This window comes from Lacerta agilis, chromosome 6 (genome assembly GCF_009819535.1).
Source record: "Lacerta agilis isolate rLacAgi1 chromosome 6, rLacAgi1.pri, whole genome shotgun sequence".
NCBI lineage: Eukaryota > Metazoa > Chordata > Lepidosauria > Squamata > Lacertidae > Lacerta > Lacerta agilis.
Window position 1 is genome coordinate 33,265,785 of NC_046317.1, and position 12,674 is coordinate 33,278,458.

Genomic DNA, 12,674 nt, shown 5'->3' on the forward strand with positions numbered 1-12,674 from the left:
CCAAACAGGCAGTTTTGATGGTCACGATATAAATAAAATTACTGAAATGGGGGTTATTGCTTATTTCACTTTTGAAGCTTTATTGAGTTTGTTTGTGTGCCCTCAGGGCGAAATGATGCCACTGGTAGAGTCCTACGGAAGTCCAACAACTGAAAGTGGTACTGTACTCGATTACTGAAAGGTTTTAACTTTCCAGAGCATATGATATATTCCAAATATCTGTCCCATAGCCATGCAGCTTCACCTATTTAACCATTCCAAATGTTCATGCGTTTTTAGTAGTCACTCAACCATTGTGGGTCACAGCATCTTCTCTCTTTTGGGTAATTATCAAAGATAAATCTAAGTGACTTTTCTTCATTGCGACTGTAGCTGTTATATTCTTTACAAAATCTGGAATAACCCCATGGAAGATTCCATTTAGACAGTGGGACTGGTCTGTTTGCAAGTAAATGGTAGCAGAAAAGGAAAAAGCTGACAAAAAATAATTGTAGGTTTTTACTGTACTCTTCAGCTACTGAAGACTTGTTCATTTCGCAGGGCACACGTGGGGAGAATTGGTATCATTCTGTCTGGCGTGTACCCCAGATCAATGTAATATACGATAATATACACCCCTTATTTATGCAGCCAAATGCTCTGCCACTGAGCTATACTCCCCCACACCCATTATTTATGAGCATAAGGATTATTTATTTATGCCCAGCAGGATCAGGCCAAAACCCTACCTAGTCCAGCATCCTGTTCTCACAGTGATCAACCAGATGCCTATGGGATGCCCACAAGCAAAGACTGAAACACAACGGAATTCTCTCCGCTTGTTGTTCTAAGCAACTGGGGAGGAATTCAGCAACATGCTGCTGCAAATGTACTGTCAGCACAAGGATTTCTGCTTACCACATGGAACAATCTCCCCTCTCCTCCCTACGCATGCTGTTCTGGGGGTTCTCCCACCTCACCCCCTGGAGCCAATTTGGGTGGTGGGGAGTGGGGGAAGGGGGGAAGCCCTATTGTTCTGGCAGAAGTCCTCGCATGCCCTTCCCTAGGAGGACCAGTTAGCTGAATATGACCCTCCATATTCAGAGGTTTGCTGCCTCCAGTACTGGAGACAGAACATAACCACCATGGCTGATGGCCATTGATAGCCTTATCTTGAATTTGCCATATGTGTGGACAGACACCCACCCACCAGGTCTCTGGTTCTGAGGTGCTGTAGCCACCACTACTGCACAGTGTGGCTAAGAAACGTCCGTGCAAATGAAGAGACAGACTGTTTCAGTTCCTAGTGACTCTCAACAATTCCTGAGGGGTGAAATAAATGGAGGTGGGACCCATGCCAGATACGTAATTATGTCAACAGGAACAAGGACCAGGGGGCAGCCCTGCTTCATTAACATCTAGCATGTAAGTTAGAGATGGGGATGTTGTTGGACTCCAACTCCCATCAGCCCCAGCCAACATGGCCAACAAGCAGGGATGATGTGAGTTGGAGCCCAAACAACGCATGAAAAGCCCCAGTTTTCCCATTCCTCTTCAAAGTGGCTGCCTCTCACTCCTACTGGAAATGAATGAGGGCAAAGCCATCTTAAGGACCCTCCCTTCACACCCGTCCTGTTGTCATGATGCGCATTTTGCTGATCCTATATTAATTCCACTTCTGTTTATCTGAAGTGGAATTAAGATTATTAGCTGACTTCTTTGATAACAGACATTTCAGTACTAATACATAACTGTCAAGTATAACAACATCTGGCAGAGTTCTGTTTAGCCGGACAAATTGTTAAGAGTCAATGATTACAACCTGCAATAAACAGAGATTAGCAACTTATTATTGTACTGAATTAATGTTTTGCGGCTTTTAGGACCTGTGTGGGCTGACTGTTCCACTGAAATGTTTCAGTGCCATGGAAACGCCTGTAGATATTTTCTCTTAATTGCATGAATGGCTGACAGATAACAGTGCAGCACTGTGGAATTAAGCCCTTGATTGCTGGTGAATTGTGCCCAGAGTGGGGAGCAAAGAGAGCTGCACACTGAATTGGCATGAAGGAAGGCCACAACTTGGTTGCAAACGTACAGACATCCAAACAGTTGGGCTCTACCAAGACACAGGCAGACTTGAGGTTCCAGTTCAGAAAGTTGCCTTAGACCAAGTCAGAACATTGGTCCATATATCATAGCATTGCCTCCAGGGTTTCAGGCAGGAGTCTTTCTGAACCTGACCTGAAAATGCCAGGGACTGAATGCAGATGCTCTGTTGCTGAACTATGTTGCTGTACTAATGTAACCAGTGCTTTATTTCTTTTTTTAAAAAAATGTTTAGGGGTACTCTCATTTTGACTCAAGAAAATCACCATTTCATAGTTCGAATCAGGGAAAATAAATACAGTAAATGGACAAAAGTACAAAGATGCACAAAATGTTTAGGGGTATGCGTACCCCCCAGAAGAAGAAAAAGCACTGAATGTAACCCAGCCTACAAGCTTTCGATAGCATAACAGGGAGGCAGTTTATTACTCAGCAAAGGGCACATCAAGATCCCTGGCAAGTAGCTGGAATACCTTGCATGGTATTGTTCAGTTTGCTGACCCTCTGCAAACAGAAAGTCATTCAGGTTATGGGGGATGTGACCAAGCCTTTTTGACAGTCACCGGGAAATGAAGGTGAACGTTTTGAATGCAGCACGTTATTGAGCAACCCCATGGATGTGACTTCGTTGTAGCAGTACTTCCCTCAAAAAGAATCCTAAGAAGGTAAAGCCTGCAGAAGCACAGGAAGCAACCAGAAGCCATTTGATATATTAAAAAATCATACATGTAAAATTCACTGTCCCAGAACTGGGTTGTGAGTCCTGGAAGACCTGCTCCCTGCCTTGCAGGCCTTTTTTTCACCTGGCTGGGACCCTGACTGACTCCAGCTACAAAATCTGAGGCTGCTGAACAGAATATTGGGCCAGGGTATTGTTTATGGAGGTTGTGGTGGGGGGTTGTTACTGTTAATTTTTTGTACCTTTATTTTGGATCTTGTGATTTGGGTCTTATGATTTATGTGGAAAATGTTCAATTTGGTTGTGTACTTTTTGATGTTTTGTCTGTTGTTTGTGACCACTTTTGTTATGTTTGTAGCTATATAATTTTAAATGCCTTGAGCATGGCTTTAACTTTAGAAAGGCAGCATACAAACAAAATGATTTATTGAAGAAGCTCACATTAGTTACAATGCCTCTTTGAAAAGTGGGTCTGACATCATACTTCTTTATACACAAAACTTTTGTGTTTAGCGAATCCAGGTGCCTAAAAGTAGAATTTCTAAGGGTAGAGAAAAAAGGAAAAAAATCAGCATGGGTCTTCAAATCACCGGGCCTGTGCAGCTCAAACTCCCAACTGGAAAAGTAAAGATTAATATAAATACAGCATGACTTGGTCTGATCATTGAGTAAAAGAGTGTTAATTCCCTGTGCAGCTAATGCTCAATCTGAATTCAAATCATTATAGCTCAATCAGCTCCCATGCCTAATAACAGCAGTATTAATATCCCCAAACCAGTAATATTAACATTAATAATTGGCGTTATTAGCACATGTCAAAGGGAGAACTACATTCCTTGGATTGCAAGCAGAGCTCAATTAAGGAACAAGACCTTATAGCCAAGAGAAAGTCTCTGGTAACAAGAAACTTATTCTCAGTACCCTTTAAATGAGAATTGTTTCCCCCTTTAATGGTTACCATGAAGCTTTACGCCCCCAGAAACTGTTCCCTGACTAGATGGATGTGGGTAGTTTGGCACACTTCCGTAGCATTACTCAAATCTGTTGGATTTTATTTTCACCTCATTACATTACTCTTACCATCTTCGACAGTTCTCATATTTTAAATTCACTTGTATTCTAAATTTAGACCTGTCGAAAGTGGAGAAACCGAGGTTTTTTTCGGGGGGGAGTATGCCTCAAAACCAACTTAATTATAACCGCATATATTGTCATAAATTTTCATAACACTGTATACCAGCTTATATAAGCACCTTCCTGATAAATAACAAAGAGCAGCAGGAATAGACGATATACAAGGAACGGGTAAAAAAGAGGGGGAAAGTGTTCCTTCAGTCATAGATCTTCTTTTTAAAAATCTATTGAAAATACCGGATTAACTGAAATATGGACTTGACTTTGTCAGGAGGATTTCATCAATCCCCGTATTGGAAGATAAAAAATAATTCTTCACTTATAACAAAAGAGGAAGGATTTCTCTGGTCTATGTGTCTTAATTCTCTTGTTTATTTTAGGAGCCTAGTAATCATTGGCAGTCTAGATACTAGGCCAAACTCTCAAATCATTGGCGGTCTAGATCCTAGGCCAAACTCTCAACTCTCACTATGAAGTTGTCCTGCCCCTCCCCATTCCTGCTATGGAACTGCCCTGCCCCACCTCCCATTGTACTGAAACTTATCAGCAGTCTGCTTTGGATGGTGGCTGTGATCACAGCAGCATCTCACCCAGGGAAGAGTGAGGCAGAGATTATGTCCTAACTCGCTACCTCTCCTCGCCACCAACCTCAAAGTGGGTTTAAGTCAGGCATGGCCAAACTTGGCCCTCCAGATGTTTTGGGACTACAACTCCCATCATCTCTAGCTAACAGGACCAGTGGTCAGGGATGATGGGAATTGTAGTCCCAAAACATCTGGAGGGCAAAGTTTGGCCATGCCTGATTTAAGTGAAACAAGTTACATGGCAAAACTAGACCAAGATATAAGCTACAAACTAGGTGCGCAGCAGAATCAGATCAATCCCAGGCTGAAGTGGGGTGTTTTGGGCAGCAGAGGTCCCCTGAAATGCCTTGTGTTATCTTGTCAGGCTTGGGGGGATCCAATCCCTCCCACGGTGGCAGCCAAGAAGCAGATAAACAAGAATTCTTACCAAGTCTTTTATTCAGTATTCACAGAGAGAATTATCTTAGATAATGGTGTTGCTCCGGGTAAAATCCCACCCCCTCCATCTCTACTATTATATGTCATCCCTGTGCCGGCTGATCTGTGCTTTCTGCCTCTGAGCTTTCTGTTCTACTACTCTCAATGCACGCCAGGTCCTAGGAGAGGGTGGGTCAGGAATGCTTTCTAAAGACACTAAGTCTGCCAGCTGTTTCTCCCCTGGTGCGTCTTCTTCCTGCTGCCCCTCTCCTAATATTTCCCAGCTTCTCCCCTCTGCAGCCTCAGAACTACAACCTTCTGCAAACCACTGTTGTAAATCTATACTGTCCTCTTCTCGGGAAGGTTCAGGAAGGGGGGGGGGTCCATCCATTTCTCCTCAGTCCAGCCCCTGACATGCCTTGGATGCACAGATAATAGAAAAAATGCTGCATACAACTTTGCTGCACAAGTGCAGGACTCTTCTCTACACAGAATCTAGAATCCTGAACCAGGAGCCCTCCTGGCGTAGAGCTGTGTGTGTGTGTTGGCTTCCTATAGGTGGTCTAGCAATCACAGTGGTTTTGTAAAGATAAGCAAGCTAAGGCATATTCTGAGTACTGTCCAAGGAAATTCTAAGTACTGTACAATAACTACCGGTACATGGGGTCCCACCCACCACCGCAATCATCCACTCCTACTGGTTTGAAAGACCGTCAAAATGGGACTTAAATGGAGTGTGGTATAAGTTCTGACACTATACCCTTCAAATACAATTGGTATTTTATTCCGGGGTCTAGTAAAGGATTGCATCTTCTGCATGAGGACTATGGCGTCAGGGCTGCTCAAACAGGATCTTCTTGCAACTTTTCCTACTGTGATAATGCAAAAACTCTTGATTAAACATGTCAGGGGATGAAAAGTAAACCACTTGAAAATCAGCATCTTTTTATCAGGAGTCGCAGCAACAGCTGATTAAAAGCCAGGAGAAAAGAAGGGCCGTGGCTGAGTGGAAGGGCTTCAGCTTTGTACAGTATTCAGAAGATTCCTGGCTCCATCTCCAGGTTGGGCTGGGAGAGTCCCCCATCTGAAAGCCTGGAAGGTCATGGATATGCAAAAGGGAGCTAGGTGGAACAACGGTCTGACTCAGTCTAAGAGAGCTTCTTAGGCGCCTATGAATAAATCATCCAACATGCAAATAATCTAACTCTCGAGGGGAGGGTCATTGCTGTTACTCCCCTAAATGCTCTGCATGTTATAATGTTTAACACTTTAGGTAGCACCTTCCAATTGTTCAAAATAGGGTTCTCACACATAACATCAATTATCCTCCCAGAACCTTGAAAGATAAGCTAATGCTACTGGCCCCCACATTGCAGAGGAGAAGCCAAGAGGATAGCGGCTTAAAGAAGTCCACCTAGCAAGTATGGGGTTGAGGTGAGCTTTTGAGGCATACTTACAATTATTGTTGTTGTTATTATTTATTAAATTTGTATACCACTCTAAACCTGTAGATCTCAGGTTAAAATTACAACAGGGGTCAGCAAACTTTTTTAGGAGGGGGGCAGTTCACCACCCCTCAGACCTTGTGGTGGGCTGGACTGTGTGCCACGGATGGTGAGGCCGGTGGGTGGGTGGCACCAATCAAAGCCCAGCACCCTTCCTCCGCAGGGCAGGGAGAAGCCAGGAGGAGAGGGTGGGAGAAGGGAGGAGGGAGGAGGGAGGAGGCGCCACCGCGGTGTGTATGAGGGACGGGGGGTGGCGCCCCCCCAAAAAAATCGCGCAGCCCAAACAATCAAACCAATCCAAGCAGCAATTCCAGGACCGTCTACGGGCCGGATCCAGAGGGCAATTGGGCCTGATCCAGCCTGCGGCCTTAGTTTGCCCACCCATGAATTACAATATAAAAACACAAAATACATAAAAAAAAGACAAAGACAACCCAATAATCTCCCCTTCCACAACACATTTAAAAGGGCATTAGATGTCAGTCAGCCAAAGGCTTGGTTGAAGAGGAACATTTTTGCCTGGTGCCTGAAGGTATACAATGAAGACACCAAACGTTTCTTGGGAGAGCATTCCACAAATGGGGGGCCACTGCAGAAAAAGCCCGTTCTCGTGTTGCCATCCTGGGGACCTTTCATGGAGGTGGCACACGCTGAAAGACCTCAGAGCATGATATCAGGGTCCAGGTAGGTTCATATGGCAAGAGGCGATCCTTGAGTTATTGCGGTCCTGCGCTGTTGAGGTGCGTTTAGTTCACAGCTCACCTGTAGCTGCTTTGCCACATGAGCTCTGGAGCTCCTGATCTCTGAAGTAGAACCTGGCGTATGTTCTGCGACTGCAGCTCAACCTCAAGCCGCAATTTCACTCTAAGAATTATTTTCTCTAGGATGGATATTAAACTGACAAGCACAATCCCCGTTGAGCTCCTGCAAGTCACAGTCTGCACAGAAGTAAAATGTTCCCCCTTTAGGCATCATCATGTCTAACAAGTTGAATTTATATGAACAAGATGTTTAATTATGTAAAATAATGTTTAAAAGGCTTAAAGACAAAAGCTTTGTGTATATATCTTTTTCTCCTAATGAAAAAAACAACACTTTTTTCTTTCCTGCTGATAACTAATTGGAACAGTTAAACATGATACATGGAAAACTGGCTTAAGCAGAAAAGCAACAGAGCTAAGGGTGATGATCTACCGAACACCCTGAAATTATTTCCCAGTGAGGATATTTCTTCAGCAGCTCACCTAGAGAAACAAAGGCTTCATTATAGCCCATACGTAATGAAAACTGAATGCTAATAATTCAACATCAATTCATATTTAATACAGAAATTATGCAACTATGACACTCTTGCATCAGCTAAATGTCAATTCAAACAAATCCAACATCTTTCTGAAATCTATGAAATGCCTTTAAAAAATAATAATAACACAAATTCAATAGCACCATCGTGTGGCAGAAACAAAAACTACAAAAATATATATGAAAGGGAAAGGCACTCATTCTCGTGTGCATCCAGAACCTCTTCGTGCTCCTTCTTCGGAAACAATTCCACTCGTTTTAGGGACTCGACTCCAGATCAGGACAAATAGATCAGCCTAAGGCAGAAAGTGAGGAGGAATTAAAGAACCTTTTAATGAGGGTGAAAGAGGAGATCGCAAAATATGGTCTGAAGCTCAACATCAAAAAAACTAAGGTCATGGCCACTGGTCCCATCACCTCCTGACAAATAGAAGGGGAAGAAATGGAGGCAGTGAGAGATTCTACTTTCTTGGGATCCATTATCACTGCAGATGGTGACAGCAGTCACGAAATTAAAAGACGCCTGCTTCTTGGGATGAAAGCAATGACAAACCTAGACAGCATCTTAAAAAGCAGAGACATCATCTTGCTGACAAAGGTCCGTATAGTTAAAGCTATGGTTTTCCCAGTAGTGGTGTATGGAAGTGAGAGCTGGACCATAAAGAAGGCTGATCAGCAAAAAATTGATGCTTTTGAATTATGGTGCTGGAGGAGACTCTTGAGAGTCCCATGGACTGCAAGAAGATCAAACCCCTCCATTCTCTAAGAAATCAGCCCTGAGTGCTCACTAGAAGGACAGATCCTGAAGCTGAGGCTCCAGTACTTTGGCCACCTCATGAGAAGAGAAGACTCCATGGAAAAGACCCTAGTGTTGTGAAAGATGGAGGGCACAAGGAGAAGGGGACGACAGAGGACGAGATGGTGGGACAGTGTTCTCGAAGCTACCAACATGAGTCTGACCAAACTGCGGGAGGCAGTGGAAGACAGGAGTGCCTGGCGTGCTCTGGTTCATGGGGTCATGAAGAGTCGGACACGACTAAACGACTAAACAACAACAACAAGGCAGTTCAGTCCCTCAGGGAACTGTCTCTGCAGAGACTTCACTTGCAGGCAATATGCAGCCCAGCCCATCTCTCAGCTAAAATAACCAGCACTCAGCAAGCATTGCCCTGGACTCAGAGCTTGCCATGTGTTAGTGTATTAGAGAGATCTTGGGAGGGAAGCAGTGCATCACCTCTAGAGGCATGGCTGGTACAAACCTGCCACCTGCCACCTCCAGGAATCCCTTCTGGGGGAGGAAGGGAAAGGAGATTGTTAGCCACTTTAAGACTCCTTAAGGGGCGTGCAAGGTGGGATATCTAGTCCAAACTCCCCCCCCCTCCTGGGTTTTTATAAATTGCCCATTAGACATGGCAGTTTGGCATATACGTACATTGGCTTTAAAACAGGATTATATTAATTCCTGGAGGTTAAGGCTATCAAAGGCTACTAGCTATGATGGCAAAATTCTACCTTCACAGTCAGAGGTAATAATGCTTCTAAATACCAGTTGCTGGAAACCGTGAGATGAGAGAGTGCTCTAGTGCTTGGATCCTGCTGAATGGTCTCCCACAAGCCTCCTGAGAGAACAGGATGCTGGACTAGATGTGCCATTGGCCTGATCCAGCTGTTTTTTCTTACGTTCTTACATGACAAATGCCATTTAGCCTGTAGCCACATTTAAAGCACTATTATACTATTTTTTGACAGTTGTAGCTTCCGCCAAAGATTCTTGGAAACCCTAGTTTGTTAAAGATGCTGAGAGTTGTTAGATGACCCTTATTCCCCTCACCAGCCTGCCCTCTCCCCTCTCTCAAAATTGCAAACCCAAGACTTCATGCGAGGGCAGGGCAGCTCAAGCCTCTAAATCTAGGGGGCCTCACCAGCCTTCCCTCTCCCCAAATGCCACAGTCTCCCATCTCCCAAAATTGCAAACCCAATACTTCACGTGAGGGCAGGGCAACTCAGGCCCAGCAGCTATGAGACTCAGGGCTAGCCAGTGGGGCCCAATTTGAAGCAGTGGGGCGCAACTTGATTTTTTTTTTTTGTAGGGCCCCAGTTCACAGCCAAAGTCTATAAAATCTTATAGATATAAATAAAATCCATCTAGATTGCCCTGGTGCAGCGGCCCCCTTAGGAGCGGCACACAGGGCCCAATTTGACCAAATTGCTCAAATTGCTTTAAGGTCAGCCCTGATGAGACTGTGTAGGGGTTGGACTGACAAGCCCTGCACCTTCTAGGTCCCTGATGTCACCATTCAGAGTACAGACTCAAGGACTTGTTATGGAAATAAAGGGGGGGGCACTTATTGGAAATCAGTTTTGTCACCTCTTCCCCCCAAACCCTGGGACAATGAGCCCAGCCACCTTTTAGTCACAGTTGCATAAGCACTACACTACAGCATGGCCTGCACCCAATGTTGTTTTTGTACAATCTTGTTTGTCCTCAGTAACCAAAATTATATTATCAACGTATACAAGCAGAAAAGTTGTTTTCCTTCATTTGCAAGGAATCATACAAAACAAAGTGGCACTAATAAAGAAACGTTCCAGTGTGGCAACAGAAAGCAAACTAAAAATGCTTTTGCAGTTCATCAAAACTATCCAGAAATATCAAGTTAGAAAACTGGTGCTATTAACAGTAATCCTTCTGGTTGGTTAATTGGTTTGGCAACTTCCAGGCACATGATGTGTGATGCTAATTATTTCCCCCAAGAGTTAAATGATAATTGATCAGAGGCAGCTACCGGAGAGCTATGAGATTCAGGTGAGGGTGAGGATCATATGACTTGTCAATCCCAGCAGGTATATAAGAGGACAAGCTATGAGATTCAGGTGAGGGTGAGGGTACTTGTCAATATCAGCAGGTATATAAGAGGACGACCCAGCCTGCCTGCGGCTTGCCCAGGCCAAGCCCATCTCTTTCTATTCCCGTACGTTGTCACCCACAGAGCACAACTATGCTCAAATTGACAAAGAGGCATGTGCCATTCCCTCTGATGCAGATTATATATATATATATATATATATATATATATATATATATATATATATATATATATGGTTTTGCACATGTGCCCATCAAGCTGTGTGTGGGAATTATCCCTCCGTGTGTGGTGCTGTCAGGAGGGGGTCGTGCAAATGCTGCGGGTTGTGCAGAATGGAAATATTTAGGTATGATGCAGCTTGCAGAGGGGAAATTCAAGAGGGTGAGGGAGCATGGGTCCACTGTGGGGAGCGGAGCGCATTTCTTGCGCACGGGTGCCTGCCTGCAGAAGGGATTTGTGCTGCAGAGCTGTTGTGGAAAATGCCTATGTGGTTGTGTTGACAGGTGTGCAAAGGAGGGGTGCAGAAGCTAAAGCTATCTGTCTAGATGGCCTTTCCAAAGGCCAGGTTGTGCAGTCAGCTGGGGCCTGTAAAAAGCCAGGCCGGGAGCCACCTTAAGTTGAGGCTGCATAGGCCTTGTGGTGCATGTGATTCAGATTCTATTCAGTTGAACCTCTGGTTACAAAGTTGACATTTTTCAGCAATGCCCCCCTAGTGAGCCTTCTTTTGTTCACTTCTTTTTATTTCGAGGCAGTGCACATGTTTGTGGAACTGAAAACCTTTCCAGTCATGTGTTAATCCTGTCAAATCCCACATATGAATGTGGGGAAAGATGATGATGTGTAGCCTGGTGTAAATTAATTTGTAGCCTGGGGGAATTACCATGGCGTGGACTGTCCCTGAGAACCGTAGACTGTCCCCGGGACAGGTGAGGGTGCTGATCCCTTATTTTCAAATCCGAAACTTGACAGCTATGCCTATGGCATTGGGGGGGGGGCATTTCCACGGCAGAAGGCACTTGACTCTTTGTATAAACTGAACGTACACACAGAGAGAAATAATCCAGGATTGTCCTTTAGTCCTGGAAGACCTACTCCTTACAGTACTTTGCTAACCTTTTCCACCTGGCTTGGGAGGGTGGGGCCTTCACTGACTCCAGCTACAAAAGCTGAGGCTGTTCAGCAGGCTCTTGGGCTAGGGCATTGCCTTGGTGCAGGGCCGTCTCGTCCATTTGGGCTGGTGGTGCGGTGCACCAGGGCGCCGGGCCCCCAGGGGCGCCCCCGCGAGCCCGCCGGCATACCGGGCGCCCCCTCCCCAACCCGACCCCACGGGCAGGTGGGCAGGCAGGCGGGCGGGCGCTCGCGTGCCGGCGGCACAGCCCCATCTTCGAGCGCAGCGAGCAGGGGGGAGTAGTGCTGCCCCGCCAGCCTCCCCCCCGCCCCCACGGGCAGCCAGGTGCTTGCGCCGCCAGCGCTCTCCCCCGGACGCATGGGGGCGCCGGAAGGATTGAGCCCACTGGCAGCCCCCCTCCCCAACCCGCCCCCGCGGGTGGGCTGTTGGGCGGGCGCTCGCCAGCGGCATAGCCGCTGCCGCCCATGCCAGTCCCCAGCGGGCTGCGAGCCGGCCGCCATCGCCTCCCGTCCCGGGAGCACTGGAAGGGCGCGCAGAGCCCCGCGCCGCTCCAGCACCATGCCCCTCATCCCCTGCTCGCCCCCCCTCCTGAGGGGCGGCAAGTGCGAGAGGGAGGCAGCGGAGAGGCGGTACACCGGGGGCGCCGGAGGGATCACTGCGCCACGGCGGCCGATCTCCTTAAGATGGCCCTGCCTTGGTGGAAGGTGTTGTGGGTTTTTTCATGTTTTTTATTCAGATTTCTTAAGTATACAAAAGCAGTGTGGTGTCTCTTCAAGTTATGATTTCTGCAATTCAGTTGCATTTGTTATGAGACATTAATGATACATACAATGTTATGTTAGAAAGAAAAGAGGGGAAAAGAGGGAGAGTGGTGGGTGGGGTGGGGGTGGGTGCTTTTGTTTCCATTGTACTTAAGTGTATGTGTGGTGTTTTGTGTCAGCTTTACTTTGTGTGTGTGTGTGTGTGTGT